Genomic DNA, 19,998 nt, shown 5'->3' on the forward strand with positions numbered 1-19,998 from the left:
TAGTTACAAATGTTCTGCCCTTTCATAGATCAATCCATTCACCACCAAGTCTAAATTAGATCCCACTTGAGGAAAGAATTATAACCAATTACAAACAGGAAGACAGCTAACGATCCGCATTCATGAACACCAACTAGCCATGAAACGACACAACCAGCTATCCTTAGTAGCCATGCACACAGATGACAAGCAACATGAATTCGACTGGGACAACACTACTATTATAGGACAAGCCAAACAGAGAACAGCCAGGGAATTCCTAGAGGCATGGCACTCATCCACAGATTCAATCAATAAGCACATCGACCTGGACCCAATATACCGACCACTGCAGCGGACAGCTGGAACTGACAAACGGAAGCGGCAGATTCAAACCACTACAAATGCCGGAGGAAAGATCACAGAAGTGCTTCACAGGAGGCTCCCAAGCACTGAGGATGTCATCTAGACAGGGGACAAAACGTCTGCAACACAAATTCCCAGCTCAGCGAACAGAGCCACAACAATGAGCACCCGAGCTACAAATCTTCTCACAAACTTTGAGTTATAACCAACTTCAGGGCCTCTTATCATTTCTCATGAGTCAATTGTGACATTACATTTGGTGATTGATGTTGGAAGTTCACATGCTCTCATATACCTATAGCTTTTAAATTTCACTGGTGGGAGGTGGATGTCACAGGCTGGGCCAGCATTTATTGCATTCTGAAGAAGGGTCTCTCATCTCAAAATATTAACTCTGTTTTCTCTCCATCGGTACTGAGAGTCCTGCAGAGTTGCTCCAGCAATTTCTGTTTGTTTCAGACCAATGCCATATGCAGTTCTTTGTTTTATTCTTGTTTTAAGGAGAGAAGTCTTCAAGACATTAATTGGGATGTTTCAAGCCTTTCAGAGGTTAATTGTGATGGTTGGTCGGGAAAACAGAAAGCTAGAATAGTTGGGCCAATTGAAAAAGTCAAGCACATAAAGTTATTCTGCCTGGAAATATCAATTCACAGGAACCATAGAATATATGTTCCCTACCTTCTGAAGGCCTATTAGGCAGGAACAAGTGTGAGACTCTGAGGATTTCCTCAGCTCTCAATGCTGCTCTGTATGGCCCTGGTGAATGGAGATAACCTCTTGCAAAATAATGGGGGACTCTTCCTTGATCCTGTACAATGTGTGGTAAAATTTAGGTGAGAAATTTAGGAGAATTGTGTCAAAACTCAAATGAAGCCTTCCTCGACATTGGGAACAACAAGTTGTGCTTTTACTCCAAGCCAAGACTGAGCAGTGAGAAGTTTATTAACAGGGATTACTGTTCCTAACAGCCTCATAACCACTAAATCTCACCTCATTGCTATGCAGGTACACATTCTACCAAACAGCAGTTAGAAACCAGACAGCAAAATCAGAGTGGGTACCTGGTGACTCGACCTCACTGCTTGCTCCTGCAAACATCCATCTTGGGCATCCAATACCAAGAGCACAGGGTACACTCTGGGCAGTGGCCAGACACAACCCCGTCCACGGACATTGGCATCTGACACATGCCAGCCTCGCTGCATCACCATGGCACCTCTCCAATCCACTTATAGCATACTCCTGCGGTTTCACGCTGAACTTTTGGAACACACTGGTACCTCTCATTGCAATGCTGCTGCAAGGATATTTTGCATGCACTGGTGGACACCCATCTCATGGACGGGACTGGGCTGCCTCTTAGGGCTGCCTTCTCAGCATTCATTCATTTAGCACCCATATGGATGCTCAGAGCATCCCTGCCTTGTTTTGTCTTGTCTTACCTTTTAGTACTTTGACTCCTCAGCCAGCATTAAAAGTGCACAGCACTTCTGTCTTGCCTTGCCGTTTACTCCACACACAAAGCCAGGAAGTTTGTCTCAGTTGCCAGTAATCCTCAGTCAAGGGGGTGGACATGTTGTCACATGGCACTGTGCTACACCAATCTCACACTGATACCATCTGCCAACAGCATGTGCAGCAAACACACTGCACGTGCATCAAGCAAACATCATTGTCTCAAATTTGAAGGGGAGTAGTACTCAGTTACACTGAGGGAGATGGGGTCCCAACGCAGTGGGTCAAAGGCAGCCTCTGATATCAGTCTCAGGACTCAAGGTGGTCAGGGTCAGGAGGGTGCGAGAAGCTGAATGTCAGGCTCTCCCTGCCCAATTGTGGGCTATTTTCTTCTGAAATGAGAAAAAAAAGGGACTGAGGGAAAGTGGGCAGCATAGCTGTTAGCATTGTACAGCTGGACTAAATCTGGCAAGTGAGTAAGAGTAGCAGAGAATGTAGGTGAGGGGGAGCTAGGGTGGGCGCGATCAAGTGAGGGAACATGTTGCAGGCAGTAGTGAGAGTGGTGGAGTGTGGCATTTGGTGGGAGATGGGTACAGTAGCGGGGTAGAGTGCGTGACAGAGTGGAGAAAGTCATTGCTACGGTGTTAGGCATGCCTCTGGAGAGCTGAGAATGCACTGACCTGGGTGGCGACCCCAGATGGGACTGGCAGGATCTGGTGTTGTGGCCCCTTCTGCCAGTCCTGACGGAAGAGGATGCTCCACACTCCCTGTCCACCAGGACCCCCACGTGTTTGCCAGCAAAGTGGAGTACCAATTTCCTCTTATCTGCCATGTCTGGGGCAATTGGCACAAACTGCGCAGGCCAGCTGTGGGCAGAGAGCGCTTGTCTGGATCCACAACAGCCTTTGAAAGATGGTACAACTGCCAGGAATCTCAGAATATCCTGGCAGTGGTGGTTATGCAATGACAAGTGGGAGAACTGGGTTTGCAGTGGACAAGAGGGGTGCCATGGATGTGTGGTAAGTAGTTAATGAGGCAAGTGTATGGTGATTGTGTGAGAAAACTTGCAAGGCATGAAGGAGAGGGACCCTCTAGGAAACTTAATGAAAATCAGATTTAGTTTTGCGTATAGTATTAGTTTATGGAAAATTAATTTTCTACAGGCCATTATGCACTTTATGACAAACAAGATAGTTCATATGAACCAGGTCTAGAGAAATGAATAAGGACATTTGTGGTAGTTCCTTTTCTTCTGGTAGTATACTGCAGTTTTTCACCCATTCACTAATCTGTATAGCCTATAGGCATAAGGCTCTGTTAAAATACTGTGCAAAGGAAGTCAGTGTGAATGTTTCAAACATGGCAATGCTGGAAGAAATTAAACTCATTGCAAATTTTGTTACATGTAATCAAGTTAGTTCCAGAATAATGTAGGTTTTAACAAAATTTTATTTTACTTGGTTATTGTCAACAGAGCATACTTCGATAATATGCACTTAATTATTCATCACAATCCATTAGATCCACACTGACAAAGATATCTACCAGAAACAAAGATGTCAATTTATATAGCTACCTGTTTTTCCATAAATTGTGCATTACAGGACGCCAGCATTATCGAGTGCCATATTGAGCAGTACAACTTGGACAGATGTCAAGTATTTGCAACCACCTGTCTAAATCAGGAAAATAAGTGATAACAATGTCCAAAAGGTTCCTTGCAGAACAACATTGAATTGGTTTATATCTCAGGTTTTTGTACGTTAATAAACATGTTTGTGCCACGGAAGCTCATTGCTTTGCAATCATCACTTCTCAATAAATAGACTTAAAACGAGTTGTAAAAGCAAAATGATTCATAGATTTAACTCTCAGAACTCTTTCAATAATCAATTAGGTACATATCGACTATTTGTAAAAGTCCATGAACAAAATTAACGGTTGCACCAATCTGAGTGAGGAAATGTCTAACTATACAAATTTTCAACAGCTTCACTTTAATAATGAAATAATTGGGATTTCAGGAGAGTTATGTACAATAAATGTATTTGCACTGAAGAACTAATTAGAATGAGTGCTTTTAAAGAGTCGCTTTTACAAGTGTCAGAATAGAACTTTGTCAGCCAGAAATGTAAGTCAGAAATAGCTAAAACTTAAAAAAAACTCAGGGATTTTAGGAAGAGATACACCTAACATTCTTTCATTGATTGCGTTGGTTAAAGCTTGATTTAAACAGCACACACTGGTAAAGTAGCTATTTCATACTTTCCACTTGAAGAGCACTTGTAAATTATGATTTAGGAGATTGAAAAATAAATGTTTCCAGAACTATAATGAAAACTGGATTTCTGCAGAAAGTAAGGAAAGATCAGGTAATGAACCAGTTTTTTAAAAAGATAAATTATTGTAGCTTTAATGCTGATTGTTCAAGCTGAATCTGAAGATCAAGTAGTTTTTTTTCCAATTATTTGAATTACAGGATGTGTCATTTAGAGATTTAGTTATTTAAAAAATATTGCACTCTGCCTTTTCCAGAAGTCATATACAAATTGTGGTCATCTCACCTTCGCTCTACTTTAAAATAGTGCAGGAGCTTTACATTTTGTTTTGTATTTATGCCCATGAGGTGGATTTATCTTGGCAAAGATTAAATGTTTTCTATGTTTGAGATCCAATGTTAACATTAAGTACTTCTCGGTCAGAAAAGAGACCTTGCTTTGTTTGTTCCCTAACGCTAATATAAATAAAACATCTGTGTCATGCTATTATCATCTTACCATCCTAAATTCCACCAGAGAGCTACTTTCAATCTCTATCAGTGTGATAGCTCCAATTTCGACAAAAATACATTCAGTTCCTTTTACAGTAAGACTCAGTGTCAAATCAAAAGCTTAGTAATGAACATATGGTCACCAGAACCTCAGGTGAGGCTGCTTGAAGTCATTTTACACAGGGAATGTTGCATTCAAGCAGAGACCTTGATGCCATTTGCTTCAGATGCGCCTCCATAAGACTCAGAAGTGAAATATAGTGATTTAAACCCAAATGTTTCATCTATCTCTGAAGATTCAAACTTCGTTCCAACTAAGTTTTTCCACTAAAATATTAATGAAAGAACTGATCAGATGTTTACAGTGAATTTTGATGTTTGATAATTATATAATGGAACCTAGGTCTGCTATCATCTCTGACAGTATTCAACAGTTTGTTCACTTAGAAAAATTACATTGCATTTATTACAGGTCAAGAAAATAAATATATTATTGCTTTTATCAATAATACAGTGTTGTAATACTACATGTAAATTGTTTTAGTGCAATAAAGGATCCTTTATAAAATTGCTGGAGTATAAAATATTTCTTACTGGGATTGTTCATGTTGTATCAATAAAATTTCTGGTGTAAATAATGTTATCAGAGGTGAATCCCCTAACACAGAAAGATGCCACTTAGGTAATCGAATCTGTACTGGCATGCTGAACAAACTATCCAGTTAGGCTCACTCCCCTGCTCTTTCCCCACAAACCTGCAGTCTTTTTTCCCATCAAGTCCAATTTCCTTCTGTTAGTTATTATTGAATTTACTTCTGCCCCATTGCTCTGATACAGATAAGCAGGCAGTGAGATATAGTACTGGAATACAGTTACAACTGGAATATGGTTTTTACCCGTAGAGACACATATCCACAACGAATTGCTGTCAAACACAGAAAGATCAATTTGCTCCTATGTAATTATTTTTATTTGACCTGTTTGAACATGTATTGACACCCCTCCAGCAGATGGGACTTAAACTTGGATCTTCTAGTCCAGAGGTAGGGACACTATCACTGCACCAGAAAGGCCCTTTCTGAGTTAGTACCTGCAACCCAAAAACAATTGGACACTGAATTGATATACATTTAACATCTTCAAAAACTTGGTACTTGACAGAAATCTCCATATCCCCCCTGTGATTCTTCTGTCAAATAATTTAAATATGTGTCCTCTGGTTACTGCACTCCTTGTCAGTGGAAGTTACTTCTCTGTATTTACTCTCACAAAACCCCTCACAGTTTTGAACACCTCTGTTAAATTGCTGCATAAATGTCTCTGCTCCAGGAATGATGCCAGCAAATTTGCTCTTTTTAGATGGTAGACTTTCCTTATGTTAGTTCTTTGCATTGTCTCAGAGCACAATAAAAGTTTGCTCTTGGCTGCTCGCCCACTTTACTCTCTTATAGTGGTGGAAGGAAACAGTGTTGATTTCAGTAACGTCCATTCATTCTTAACTCAAGCCAGCTCTCCACACAAAGACTCAATCATCAATTTTATAGATGCTCAGTCTCGACAACAATTTAAAACAAAAATCCAATTTATATTATGCATAACAATAAGTTGAAAAAAATACATATTGTATCTTGCGAGTTTAAAGCATGGAACAGCATTCAACAGTGTTACATTAGTGCGGTAATTTCAGCATTGAATCAGCATTAAATTGCCATATACATTTGGATGAGGCCAAACTGGATCCTGCGTAAGTCACAGACATTGTCCTCAAAGAATCCTGGACGGCCTTACTCTGATATTATCCTGAATTTGGAGTCAGGTTTAATTTACACAGATGCTGATGTCATACAAACCCCTTGACCCCATCACAAAGCCGGCAATAGATATGCATCTGAAATTAATAAAGCTGCTCCATAAATTCCAGAACTAATGGGCCAAAGCTTTGAAGAAAATTTGACCCTAGGTCTTTTCTCGCGTAAGGATAAGGCTGTGGCATGATTTGATGGAAGGCTTAAAATCTGAGTAGGATCTACAGAATGTTATTTCAGCCAAGTGTTTCCATTATGTAGACAATGAGGTGATCGCTCAATTTAAGAGAAATACAAAAGTAAAATTTGGGCAACAACTTTTCAAAAATGGGTTATCAACATGTGTAACACAGAGCTAGCAAGAGTGGAACAAGAAACTATGACAAGGTATACAACGTGATTGAACAAGGTTCTCACAGCAAATACATTCTGAATTATAATACCGAAAAAGACATTTTGTTTGAAATTAGGTTAGTAGGTACTAATTTGCACCTGGATTATTTTACCAATGAAACAGAGTAGTTTTAGGATATTCATGGTGAATTTCCTCAGTAATGAGGGAATTTTTGATGTATAAGTGGACATGGGATTAGATTCTGGTGTTTTACTCTGAGATCATGCAGTTAAAACTCTTTACATAGGTCATGAGACTTAAAAGTAGCGCAGAAAACGCACATTCCTGTGGTACATTAGGTAGAAGCATTTTAAAACAAAGTAAATAGTAAAAAGGAAACATTTGCAGGGCTGCAGGTAAAAGGCACAGGGGAGTTGTTCCTTCAGAGGGCCAGTACAGAAACAACAAGCTGAATGGCCCTCTTTTGTGCTTTCACCATTTTAGGATTATACAATTCCATAAAACTTTTCAATTGCATACATTACATTTATTTCCATATTGTAAACCATAAGAAACCAAATCTGAATTTGCTATGATTTGTTGGAATCAACATTAAAAAAATACTTTTCAGCTCAGAGTGATTTTAATAGAATCTGTGATGATGGGGTATCTTTTAAAATCCTGCAGTCTGAATGGTCGCAAGAAAAGTCCAGTTCCAGAAGGCACAATAATGGTAACTGAGGACACTTAAAGCAGTGGAAGTGATTTTTCTTGAAGCTGTTGATGAAGTCAGACATCAGTAGAGTGTCAGCATGTGCAAAGTAGACTTGGCTACTGAAAAACAAAACGAGAAAGAGAGCTATTGAGACACGCATTTGAATAGTTCTTGCTGTGTGCCTATTGTGAGGAAATCTAAAGCTGGCACTACCTTTGACAACCAACCAAAAGAAAAGACACAAAACCATAAAGTGCTGGAGAAACTCAGCAGGTATGGCAGCATCTGTGGGGAGAGAAACAGAGTTAACGTTTTTGAGTCCAGTGACCTTTGCAGAACTGAAAGCAGCTGGGAAATGGTGATCCTTATGCTGATAATGGAGGGTGGGTTTTTGAGTGAGTCAAATATCAGAGAGAGGGAAGCAGGCAAAGAGATTGCTGATGATAAGCCGGTAGAGTGAGAATGCTGAATGGGTGCTAATTGGAAGTGGGAGCAACCATCGACAGTGTGACTTGGGTGTGGAGAGCAAACGTGAAGAAAGGTGTTCATGCTCTGGAATCAATATTGAGTCCTAAAGATTATAAGGTATCCAGGTGAAAGATGAGGTTTTGTTCCCCCTGCAGCAGACCTGATACAGAAAAGTTGACATGGGAACACAGTTGCAGTGCCAGGCAACTGGAAGCTTGGGGCAAGTTTTACAGACAGAGCAGAAGTGCTCCACAAATTGGTCCCTCACATTTACTATCCAATGCCAACAAAATGACCTTTATGGCCTGTTTTTTGCTTTATTCTATGCTTCCAGTAGACATAAACCTTAACAATGAAGTTCAAGTGCCTCCCAATTTTTCAGAAGTTTCCCTGCTCCTATTATGCCAGGTCCAACTTTCTAGTGCCCTTGAAAAATTGTTCTACATGGTGTGAGTGTCCCTGAATCAACTTCCACCCACAAGGCCCACTTCGGCAACACTTCTGTTTTGTAAAACTCCAAAAGTCTTGCCTTTTCAAACAGGAAGTTGGTTCTCACTAGTGCCCTGCTCGGTTGCTAACACAAATACAGTCCTTTCCTTTGCTTTACACAGCAGCAGCCATTTCTTTCTCTCTCCATTTTCATGTGTCTCTGTCTCCCAAAGCAGCTGTCCCACACGTGGAACCTATCATTTGTATTTCAAGAGGAATCCATTATAGAGTACATGGGTCTATCTCCAGGCAAAATTAGCTCAATCACCATCCCCTGCTCCAGAAGATTCTACTTCATGTTAAATTGAAGGACACAGCTTAAACATACACAGGTTATGAAGCTTAAAGTTCATAACAATATCGGCTTGTCATGATTGCGAATTGATGGTTATTAAATTTTCTGAAGATATCTGTGGTAACCATTGAATTATTTGTTATCTTTTGATGAACTTCAAAATAGTGATAGCACATGCAAAAAATAGGAATTATGATCAAGGATATGCATTAGGTTGTTTGGCAAAGGAACCTCGAAGCTGATTGACATAAGGTGGCAATGACATCAATTACTTGTCATCACTGCCTGTCGGTTCCCCTCAGGGGAGTTACAGTTCTGTAAAAATGACAAAACAGTATGAAAGTGCAAAAGATATTTGCCTTGTGGCAGCTTCTGCACTTGGTTACTGTCCTCTAATGTTCCACACTAATCACTCTCCTCAGATGTTGTAGCTTGTTGCAGGATCCTCAGGCAATGAGTGTCTCTGTTACTGTGAACAGCAAAATGAAATATCTCTGCAAAACAAAAATGATCCGACAATTCTCTTGTGACCAACAATTACACGATTGATTCAGATGAAAAAGACATTTGGAACAACTTGACCTCCAGTATACAAAGACTATTACGTTGCCATTATAACACCCAGCCATGTCAAGAATCAGTCTAATGTCCTGGTCATCAACTAGATTTCCAGGCAAACCATTCAAGATTCCAATTCTTCACTGTGTAAAGGAATAGTTCTTGACAGTTGTCCTAAACCTCCCCTTCCTTTCACAGTTCTGAATCAGTGGATGCTTGCCCCTGCAGTTTGCAAGTAGCCAAAAGTAGTTTAGGTTCACTTCCCTGTTCTGCTAAATGTCTTGCTTATTCCAAGTAAATTCACTTGATACAAAACAAGCACATGTTTCCGGTCAACTTTCTGTACAACAAACCAACAAGTCTAAATGCCCTGCTTAATACTTGACGCTCTGCAAGTTTATGTTCATAAAGTGCCCATCCAATTTGTTTCTGAAATGATTGATCATCGCTTCTTTCACCATTCCAAGCCAGCAGCAGCGTTTCCCTCTAATTTTCATATTAGCTGTCTGAGGCCCATGTGTGGCAATCAGAAATCAATGCTGTAATCAGCACGTTGATGCCTAACAGCACAGGTGGAATATTGGAGCAGTTGTGCATTCAAATTAGAGGGAACATTGACCACCGGCAATATTAAACAAACCAGACTTCCATCACTACAGATGTCCTCAGTGTACTTATTGAAAAAGCATGTCTCAGTTGGAATTTCTCAATCCCCTGGCACCTCCCATGTGTCTAGAGAAAACTATGGACAACCCTTTCACAATCTCCACCCTCATTTCCATCGTAACTTGGGTTGGGAGCCAAGCAATCGGTAACATTATTTAAGCACAGTTAGCCTTGCCAGTATCTCCTGTCTATCAATTTTCACTCCACCCATTACTGCCACAATCTCTACACATCTGCTGAGATTTTGTAACCATTCTTCTTTTTATAGAGCACTAATACAAAATACTCATTAAACATCCTAGCCTTCTTAATTGTCTGCTTCCATAGATATTGTCCCTGGAGAAAGTTGCAGAGAGAAGGAAGATGCTAACTGAACCAGACAGATAGGCAGAAAAGTGGCAAATAGATTTCAAATTTCAGAAGTGTGAGGTAATGCACATGAAGAGAGCAAACACAAGAAAAGGAAATAAAGAAGAATGGACAAGATTTTGAGAATTGTAGAGGCACAGAGAGATTTTGGATCCCTGAAGATGGCTGAACAGGTGGATAGGAAGACAAATAATATACCTTGCCTTATTAGCAAACTCCTAAAGGGGGCAGGGAGTTTTTACGAGAACACTATAAAACACAAGTGAGGTCACAACCAAAGCATGACTTACCAGGGCCAGTGGGTATATCAGGGCCCAGTAATCTGAGCCTGATGTTCTATGGGGCCTCTTATGGCCTAGGGCCTGAGCCAGGAACAATAGTGAGACCTGGGATTTCTGCTCCTACTCCTACTGATTCCACTTCTGGTGACACATTCCCAGAGGGATGTGATCACATCAGAGACAGGACAAGAGATTTACAAGGATATTGTCAAAAGGTAAGTAGAAAAATGACGATGCTGAGGTTGTTTCCTTTGGAATAGCAGAGACGGGAAGGAAATTTATTTTAGTTAAGTAAAGTGAGGGGCTTGGACGACAAATCAAAAATGATTTACCTGAGTAGAGAGGGCAATGACAAAGGGGCGAAATTACAGTAATTGGTGGAGTAAGGTTGAAGAGAAATGTTTTCATATGAATAGTCATGGGAGTCTGGGACTGCCTGTTGAAAAGGTGATGGAGGCAGAAATCCTCAAAGATCTTGAATGTTTTTGGATATGTTTTTTTCAGGGGAGGCAATGGCCTAGTGGTATTATCGCAGTACTGTTAATCCGAGACTCAGGTAATATTCTGGACAGCCGGGCTCGAATCTTGATATGGCAGATGGTAGAATTTGAATTCGATAGAAACAAATCTGGAATGAGAAGTCTAACGATGACCACGAGTCGATTGTTGGTAAAACTCTTCTGGTTCACTCATGTCCTTCAGGGAGGGAAATAGCTGTCCTTACCTGATCTGACCTACAGATGACTCGAAACCCACAACAACATAATAGACTGGTAACTGCCCTCTGGGGAATTATGTTTGGACAATAAATGCTGGCTGGGCAAGTGACACCTTCATCCCATGAATGAATAAAAGAACCTGAGGGTGCTTTAAAGCATAAGGCAATGGTACATGAGCTGAAAAGTAGACTGAAGTTGGATAACTATATCCTGCACCCAGTGTCATGAGATCTTTGACATCTGCTTTTTTTTCAATTCATTCTTGAGATTAGGGCATCGCTGCCAAGACTAGCATTTATTGTCCATCCCTAATTGCCCAGACGATAGTTAAGAGCCAACCCCATTGCTGTTGTTCTGGAGTCACATGAAAGCCAGACCAGCTGACGATGGCAGTTTCCTTCCCTAAAGGACATTAATGAACCAGATGGGATTTTCTGACAATCGGTAATGGATTCATAATTCCAGATTTTAATTTAATTCAAATTCTGCCATGGATTTCCTGGGTCTCTGGATTAGCAGTCCAGTGATAATACCACTGGGACATTGCCTCCCCTTTGCCAGAACCATAGAGGTCTCATTTTAAGCTCTCATTAGAAAGCTGACAAAATACATGAAGCTAACAAATTTGCACTCGACTTTCTCAATTTTCAATAAAAAACAGACCAGAAAATTGTAGGAAGTTACTGCAGAGACTGTGTGTTACAGTATACTGACTACGATTAAAACCTAAAGTATGTTTATGAGCAGAACCCATTGTCTAAGAAAGTAGTAGGAAGAAAATTGTGAAACCTCTGAAATTATTAAGCATTGCGTGATGTAAAATGTGATTACATATATTTATGAATACTATTTATTTTTGAGTTTGTAGTTTGGAATTTGAACCAGTAGCATATGGGTTCTCTGTGTGTCTGAAGGGTTTTACTGATTAACTTGGAGGTATTTTGTAGCTACGGTGATATCTTTTGAAAAACAATCTGAGAGAAATAGTTTTAAAGGCTAAAGCAATTTGTTTACAGTGGGAGAGTTTATTTGTTTTATTTGCACATAATGTGGTGCACTCAATTTTCAGGTAGAAGATTCTGGAATTTCTTTTTTGGGTTGAGGGGAAACATTTGGTAGACCTGCCCATGCACCGCATGAGGAGAGCTGTTGGTGTCAAGGCGAGAGTGGAGTCAGCGCTGTTCCGAGCGGTCAGTGAGGGAGTGAGTGACCCTGGTCCAGCGAGTGGTCAGTCAGTGAGGGAGTGAGTGACCCCGGCTCACCGAGCAGTCAGTCAGTGAGGGAGTGAGTGACCCCAGCCCAGCGAGTGGTCAGTCAGTGAGGGAGTGAGTGACCCCAGCCCATGGAATGGTCAATCAGTGAGGGAGTGAGTGACTCCGTCCCAGGGAATGGTTGGTCAGTGAGGGAGTGAGTGACCTCAGCCCAGGGAATGGTCAGTCAGTGAGGGAGTGAGTGACCCCGGCCCAGGGAATGGTCAGTCAGTGAGGGAGTGAGTGACCCCGCCCAGGGAATGGTCAGTCAGTGAGGGAGTGAGTGACCCCGGCCCAGGGAATGGTCAGTCAGTGAGGAAGTGAGTGACTCTGTCCCAGGGAATGGTCAGTCAGTGAGGGAATGAGTGACCCCGGCCCAGCGAATGGTCAGTCAGTGAGGGAGTGGGTGACTCCATCCCAGGGAATGGTCAGTCAGTGAGGGAGTGAGTGACTCCATCCCAGGGAATGGTCAGTCAGTGAGGGAGTGAGTGACCCCGGCCCAGGGAATGGTCGATCAGTGAGGGAAGGAGTGACTCTGTCCCAGGGAATGGTCAGTCAGTGAGGGAGTGAGTGACTCTGTCCCAGCAGCGGTCAGTGAGAGAGGGCGTGAGTGACCCTGCCCCAGTCCAGTGAGCAATCAGAGAGGGAGTGACCCTGGGGTGGGAGTGTTGGTTGCCCAGGCCTCCTGGCCTCCCTCAAATGTCCCGCTGCAGCAGGGCCAGATCCCCAGGGAGTTTCAAGTAAGAAAAGAGGTCAGCTCCCGCTATAGAAGCCCACGGCATCTCCTTTCCCTTCCTCTTCCTGTCACCAGGGGTCTGGTCCTATCTTTACTTTTAACTTTTCAACATAGAACAGTGTCTGAATGGCCTTAGGAGATTTCAAGGCATTGCAGTCATTGAAGCACTTTCTAAAGTGTAATCACTGTTGTGATGTTGACAGCCAAATTATGCACAGAAACCTCCCACAAACAGCAATAGGATAACCTGTGTGATGTAGATTGGCATAAATATTGACAGAATGCTCCATGCTCCTCTTGAAAATAATGCCGTCAGATCTTTTTGAACTACCCTAGCAGGTAGATAGCACCCCAGTTTAGTGTGTCTTCTGAACGAAGGCACCTTAGATATTGCAGCACAACTTCAAACACTGGAATGTCAACTTGGACTTTTGTCCCAGTGCCTGGAATCAGACTGTGTGGTTAGGAATGAGAGTGTTACCAACCGAGCCGCAGCTGACCGAAACAATATGACATTGATTTTCGTTTGTGGGATGTTGGTTGAAGGACAAGTATCAGTCAGGATCTCAAGGTGGATGTAGCTACATTGAATTTGGTTGTGGATTATTTTACTTGTTAGACAGATAGCGTGTCAATTGGCTGGTTGGTTGATTTGTGCTGCAGAGAGATGTCAAGTGTGGGTTCAATTCCTGCTCCAGCTGAGGTCACCATGAAGGACTCACAACCTTGACCTCTCTTGAGGTGTGGTGACCCTCAGGTTAAAACACCCCCAGTTGTGCATCTTTAATGAGCGAGTGGGACAATGCAGTATTTAATTTTACTTAATGTTTTATTAACGCACCCTCAATGGGAAGACAGTGCTCTCATTTGGATTATCACCCCAAGATTCTAGTCTCTCATCTCTGGAATGGGATGTAAATTCCCATGATTTCTGTCTCAGGCAAGATTGTCACCACTCAATGGGCTATAAATACATTTCAGATTCTAATCAGAAAGCATTATTAAAGCAATGGTTTGGGATCAGTACAGCTGTTTTGAAACCTGATGAAAATTTCCAAAACTTAAATATTGGCAAGACAAAATATAAAATTAATTAAGTTATAAATCTTGAACACATCCCACTTTACCTTACTATCACACTGCCCCCTCAACCATTCAGCTTGATCTCTACTCCCTGACCAAACCCAGCTGCCAGCGTAACTCCTCAGCCATTTCCCTTCAGTTATGAGGGAGTCCTATTGAACTCAAAATGTCAACTCGGTTTCTTTCTCTGCAGGAGCTAACAGGCCTGCTGAATTTCTCGTGCACATTTTGTTTGTATCTTAGATAAGACACTCTTTGTTTTCAGTGCACGTGCACCAAAACTGGCTTTATAAGTCAAAATTGGCTTTTCCTCTCTTTTAATCTCACCTCTAAGGATAGAAATCTATAAACCAGCACAAAATACAAGCAAATTCATTTCAAATGCTCTTAACTCTGCAATAGTGCACTTGGGGTTCAAGTGCTAGTGGACATATTCCACTGTACTCGTTCGTTGCAATATCTGGTGGAGTGCTGTCTTTCAGATGAGATATTAAAACAGGGCCCTGCCTGTCAATTCAGGATGGACATAAAAGAATGATGGCACAACTTTGAGGAGCAGAAGAGTTAGATTCATAGAGTCATAGAGATGTACAGCATGGAAACAGACCCTTCGGTCCAACCCATCCATGCCGACCAGGTATCCCAACCCAAACTAGTCCCACCTGTCAGCACCCGGCCCATATCCCTCCAAACCCTTCCTATTCATCGCCTTTTAATATTTGCAATTGTACTAGCCTCCATCACTTCCTCTGGCAGCTCATTCCATATACATACCACCCTCTGCATGAAAATGTTGCCCCTTAGGTTGCTTTTATATCTTTCCTCTCTCACCCTAAACCTGCACCCTCTAGTTCTGAACTCCCCCACCCCAGGGAAAAGACTTTGTCTATTTATCCTATCCATGCCTCTCATGCTTTTATAAACCTCTACAAGGTTACCCCTCAGCCTCTGACACTCCATGGAAAACAGCCCCAGTCTATTCAATCTCTCTCTATAGCTCAAATCCTCTAATCCTGGGAACATCCTTGTAAACCTTTTCTGAACCATTTCAAGTTTCAAAACATCTTTCCGATAGGAAGGAGATCAGAATTGCATGCAATATTCCAAAACTGGCCGAACCAATCTCGTGTACAGCCATAATATGACCTCCCAACTCCTGTACTCAATACTCTGACTGATAAAGGAAAGCATACCAAACGCCTTCTTCACTATCCTATCCATCTGTGACTCCACATTTAAGGAGCTATGAACTTGCACTCCAAGGTCTCTTTGTTCAGCAACACTCCCTCGGACCTTACCATTAAGTGTATAAACCTTGCTAAGATTTGCTTTCCCAAAATGCATCACCTTGCATTTATCTAAATTAAACTTCATCTGCCGCTTCTCAGCCCATTGGCCCATCTGGTCAAGATCCTGTTGTAATCTGAGGTAACCCTCTTCGCTGTCCACTACACCTCCAATTTTAGTGCCATCTGCAAACTTACTAGCTATATCTTTTATGCTCACATACAAATCATTTATATGAATGACGAAAAATAGTGGACCCAGCACCAATCCTTGTGGCACTCCACTAGTCACAGACCTCCAGTCTGAAAAACAACCCTCCACCATCACCCTCTGTCTTCCACTTTTGAGTCAGTCCTATATCCAAATGGCTAGTTCTCCCTGTATTCCATGAGATCTAACCTCGCTAATCAGTCTCCCATGGGGAACCTTGTCGAACGCCTTACTGAAGTCCATATAGATCACATCTACAGCTCTGTCCTCATCAATCCTCTTTGTTACTTCTTCAAAAAACTCAATCAAGTTTGTGAGACATGATTTCCCATGCACAAAGCCATGTTGACTATCCCTAATCAGTCCTTGCCTTTCCAATACATGTCCCTCAGGATTCCATCCAACAACTTGCTCATCACTGAGGTCAGGCTCACCAGTCTATAGTTCCCTGGATTGTCCTTACCACCCTTCTTAAACAGTGGCACCACGTTAGCCAACCTCCAGTCTTCCGGCATCTCACCTGAGACTATCAATGATACAAATATCTCAGCAGGAGGCCCAGCAATCACATCCCTAGTTTCCCACCGAGTTCTAGGATATATCTGATCAGGTCCTGGGGAGTTATCCATTTTTATGTGTTTCAAGACATTCCTTCTCTGTAATATGGACATTTTTCAAGATGTCACCATCTAGTTCCTTACATTCTATATCTTCCATGTCCTTTTCCACAGTAAACACTGATGCCAAAATACTCATTTAGTATCTCCCCCATCTCCTACGACTCCACACAAGGCCACCTTGCTGATCTTTGAGGGGCTCTATTCTATCCCTAGTTACCCTTTTGTCTTTATTGTATTTGTAAAAGCCCTTTGAATTCTCCTTAATGCTATCTGCCAAAGCTATCTCATGTCCCCTTTTTGTCATCCTGATTTCCCTCTTAAGTATACTCCTACTGCCTTTATACTTTTCTAAGGACTCACTCGATCTATCCTGTCTTTACCCGACATATGCTTCCTTCTTTTTCTTAACCAAACCCTCAATTTCTTTTGTCATCCAGCATTCCCTATACCTGCCAGTCTTTCCTTTCACCCTAACAGGATTGTTCTGCTGGCCAATATTTCAAAAACAGATTTTCCAGTCTTTATTCCACTATTTTCTTTGGAAGAAATTCGCTGTGCACGAATTGGTTTCAATGTTTCTGACATTCCAAACTAAATGTGTTGGCATATTGATCTTTTTGCCTGTGAAGCACTTTGGGACTTCCTAAGATTGTGAAAAGTACTATATAAAGGTTGGCCTTTTCTGTTGATACTTTTTATTTGTATCAAACTCTTTGCTAAATTATATAAGATGGAAAATACTTCTACAAAATTGCCTTTATTTAAACTATATATGAACAAAATTGTTACGGCAGAAATAGACTTCAGTCATAAATATTTTTACTTAATGTTTTTAAAACACGTCTTCTTTTCATCTTCAAGAATTTGACTTTGATTTAAACTAGTTTCTTTCAGCTTGCAATTGAGGCATCAGACTGATAGATTTTCAAATAATCCATCTTTTCCTTTCTCTCAGCTTTCTGTCATCCTTCCTAAAGACACTTTTGGCTCCGTGTTTGTGCCTCAGGCAGAAATTGGGTCCATTTGCCTTTAAAATCTCCCAATGTATAAATACAGGTTGCGACCTGTTTGTATGTTGCCAGTGGCCATTTCCATGCACACTTGAAAAAGTTAATTAGCATTCAAACCCAATACCTATTCAATGTTTGAGAAACTAAAATATGTTTAATGATGCCCCGTATTCTGGTGGCTATCTTATCTCATTTGTATCTCCTGTTCATATATTGCAGGATATATCATGCAGCATATCATAAAATTAGCCACATTAAAATCTTTGATTTGCTTTCAATGACAGTGGTGGAACAGTTTAACCCTCAAAGGAAACCCTGTGAAGTCAAATCTGTTTGCTGGACTGTCGATAATACCCTTTAGAGCTTACTGCTGTCAGTAACTATTCCATTTATGTAATCAGTTGCTATTAGACAGCCCTTTGGGAACAAGGATAACTTACTTGCACTCTGGTTTGATGGGTTCTGAGATAATTGTTAATTCAATGCACAATCTGGGAGGTTGAGGGGTGACCTTATAGAGATCTGTAAAATCATGAGGAGCATTGATAAAGTGAATAACACTGATATTTTCCCTCGGGTGGAGGAGTTCAAAACTAAATTCAAGGTGAGAGGAAAAAGTTTTAAAAAGGACATGAGGGGCAACATGTTCACATGAGAATGATTCATGTGTGGAATGAACTGCCAGAGGAAGTGGTGGATGCAGTCACTGTTACAGCATTTCAAAGACATCTGGACATCTACATGAGGGAGAAGGATTTGGAGTGATATGGATCAAAGATAGGCCAGTGCGACTAGATTAGTTTAGGAACATGGTCAGCAATGGACTGGTTGGATCAAAGGGTTTGTTTCCATGCTCTATGACTCTATGACAACATAGGATTTTTTTCTTAATTTTCTATTTGGACAGATCTGCAGGATACTTAGTTAAAGCTGAATGTGTAAGCAGTTGCTCCAGAGAAAGTGAAAATTAGTGCAGAATCGCTAAAATAGTGTAACTCAGTGTAAGGAGTTTGGTAAAGGTTTCAACCCAAACATGCTTACAATCCTTAAGGGGTTATGCGAGGCTGAAAAAGTTTAAGCTCAGTTTAACAATGAATCGAAGAAGAGGCTATCAGATACTCATTATAGGAACTGAAGTCACAGTTAAATCAAACTCTATGTGGGATACAGAAGAGATTTTTCTCGATTGTTTGACATTGGAATGGGATGCTGCTGGGCTTAATGGGCTATTTTTATTGCGTGTTTCAATATTTTTAAAGTTGTGTTATATGCAAATTGTTGAGCTTATTCTACTTTATCTTTATTTCTTTTGCATGATAAACTTCTGTTAAAAACAACTCTACAACTATTGTGTATTTCTGTTTCTGAGATGGAGTACCTCGTTAAAACAAAAACAAGAAAGTCTAACAAGTCATTTTTCAGTCTGGGATCTGATTTGTTCAGTAATAATATCAGCTGGAACTATAACAAGTGCCACACAAATGTCACGGGTCTAAAGCTGTACTCCCAACTGCACACTCAGATTTCTCTCCACTGCACAGTCCGCAGACCAACTTATAACTAGAAACAATTTGTCCTTTACCTTTTCCAGAAAAAAAGTCCTTTGTCCTTGTCTGACATCTGAAATCATTGGGTCCCAAAGGGCCTTTTTGCTGCAGCAGATGATGAAATCTTCTCTGATGCATTTATGGAGAATTAATAAACTAACATAGCCAATTATTCAATGAACAAATCAGTCCACAAAAGCAAGCTGCAAGAATATTTAAAAAAAGAATCAGATCAACCAGCTTGTAAACAGAGAAAATAAATTTAACATGAACCCTACATTTTACTCCTTCATCTTATTTCAACATGAAAAAAAAAACTGATTAAGCTTAAAGTAACTATTTCCCACACTCAGCATTGATAGGTTTTGTCATATTGGCCTGGGGTGAATGTTAATTTGACAGAAGAGATAAATCTGACGCCTATGTCTCAGTCACTCTGTCCCACAAAATGTGACACAATCCATTTTATTTCATTAATGAATCTGACAAAAGTTGTTTCTGCACATCGGTATATGGACAGCATTGCTGTATTCAGTTTGCAAGAGTTCTGGAACCAATTGTTTCATTTCTACAGTAGTGTCCCGCCCAGTGCAAATAAAAAGGGTCACTTCCCTTCTCACACTATCCACGATCCTTCCCCCCCTCTCCACCCCCACTCTCCACCAGTGACCTGAAATAACTGGTGCACTTTTCAGAAACTTGACAAACTTATTTTCAAATCAAACTGTTGGCATGGAAAGTGAGATTAATCCTGACATAGGAAAATCAAATATCTTGCTTCTAATATGTTGTTGTGCAGTTTATTCCCTCCAGCAGGCCGTGACCCTTTACCTGAGACATCAGCTGTGCAAAGTAATTCACTCGAGAGAATTTAAGTCAGATGTGGGATTTGCCTTTGGGAGTTTGTGTACTGTAGTGGGCAAATGATGGAACCTTGTGGTCCTCCCCCAACATCCAGAACAAGGATTTTGAGGAAATCAAACTCA

The 19,998-nt window shown here is 41.0% G+C and overlaps 1 protein-coding gene across 8 annotated transcripts in view; it reads right to left on the bottom strand.

Moving 5' to 3' along the window:
• Positions 1–6,149: 6,149 nt before the first annotated feature.
• LOC122561637 (potassium voltage-gated channel subfamily A member 1-like) overlaps positions 6,150–19,998 on the bottom strand; it is a 203,699-nt gene continuing 189,850 nt past the window's right edge. For 7 of the 8 annotated variants that reach the window (XM_043713585.1, XM_043713582.1, XM_043713581.1 and 4 more), the window contains one exon: positions 6,150–7,543. The gene's annotated coding sequence lies outside the window, so the exon portion shown is untranslated. Of the gene's footprint in view, positions 7,544–19,047; positions 19,216–19,998 lie in introns of all 8 variants that reach the window. The other variant, XM_043713587.1, reaches the window with a different exon arrangement.

Source organism: Chiloscyllium plagiosum, chromosome 23, assembly GCF_004010195.1.
Source record: "Chiloscyllium plagiosum isolate BGI_BamShark_2017 chromosome 23, ASM401019v2, whole genome shotgun sequence".
In the NCBI taxonomy this organism is placed as follows: domain Eukaryota; kingdom Metazoa; phylum Chordata; class Chondrichthyes; order Orectolobiformes; family Hemiscylliidae; genus Chiloscyllium; species Chiloscyllium plagiosum.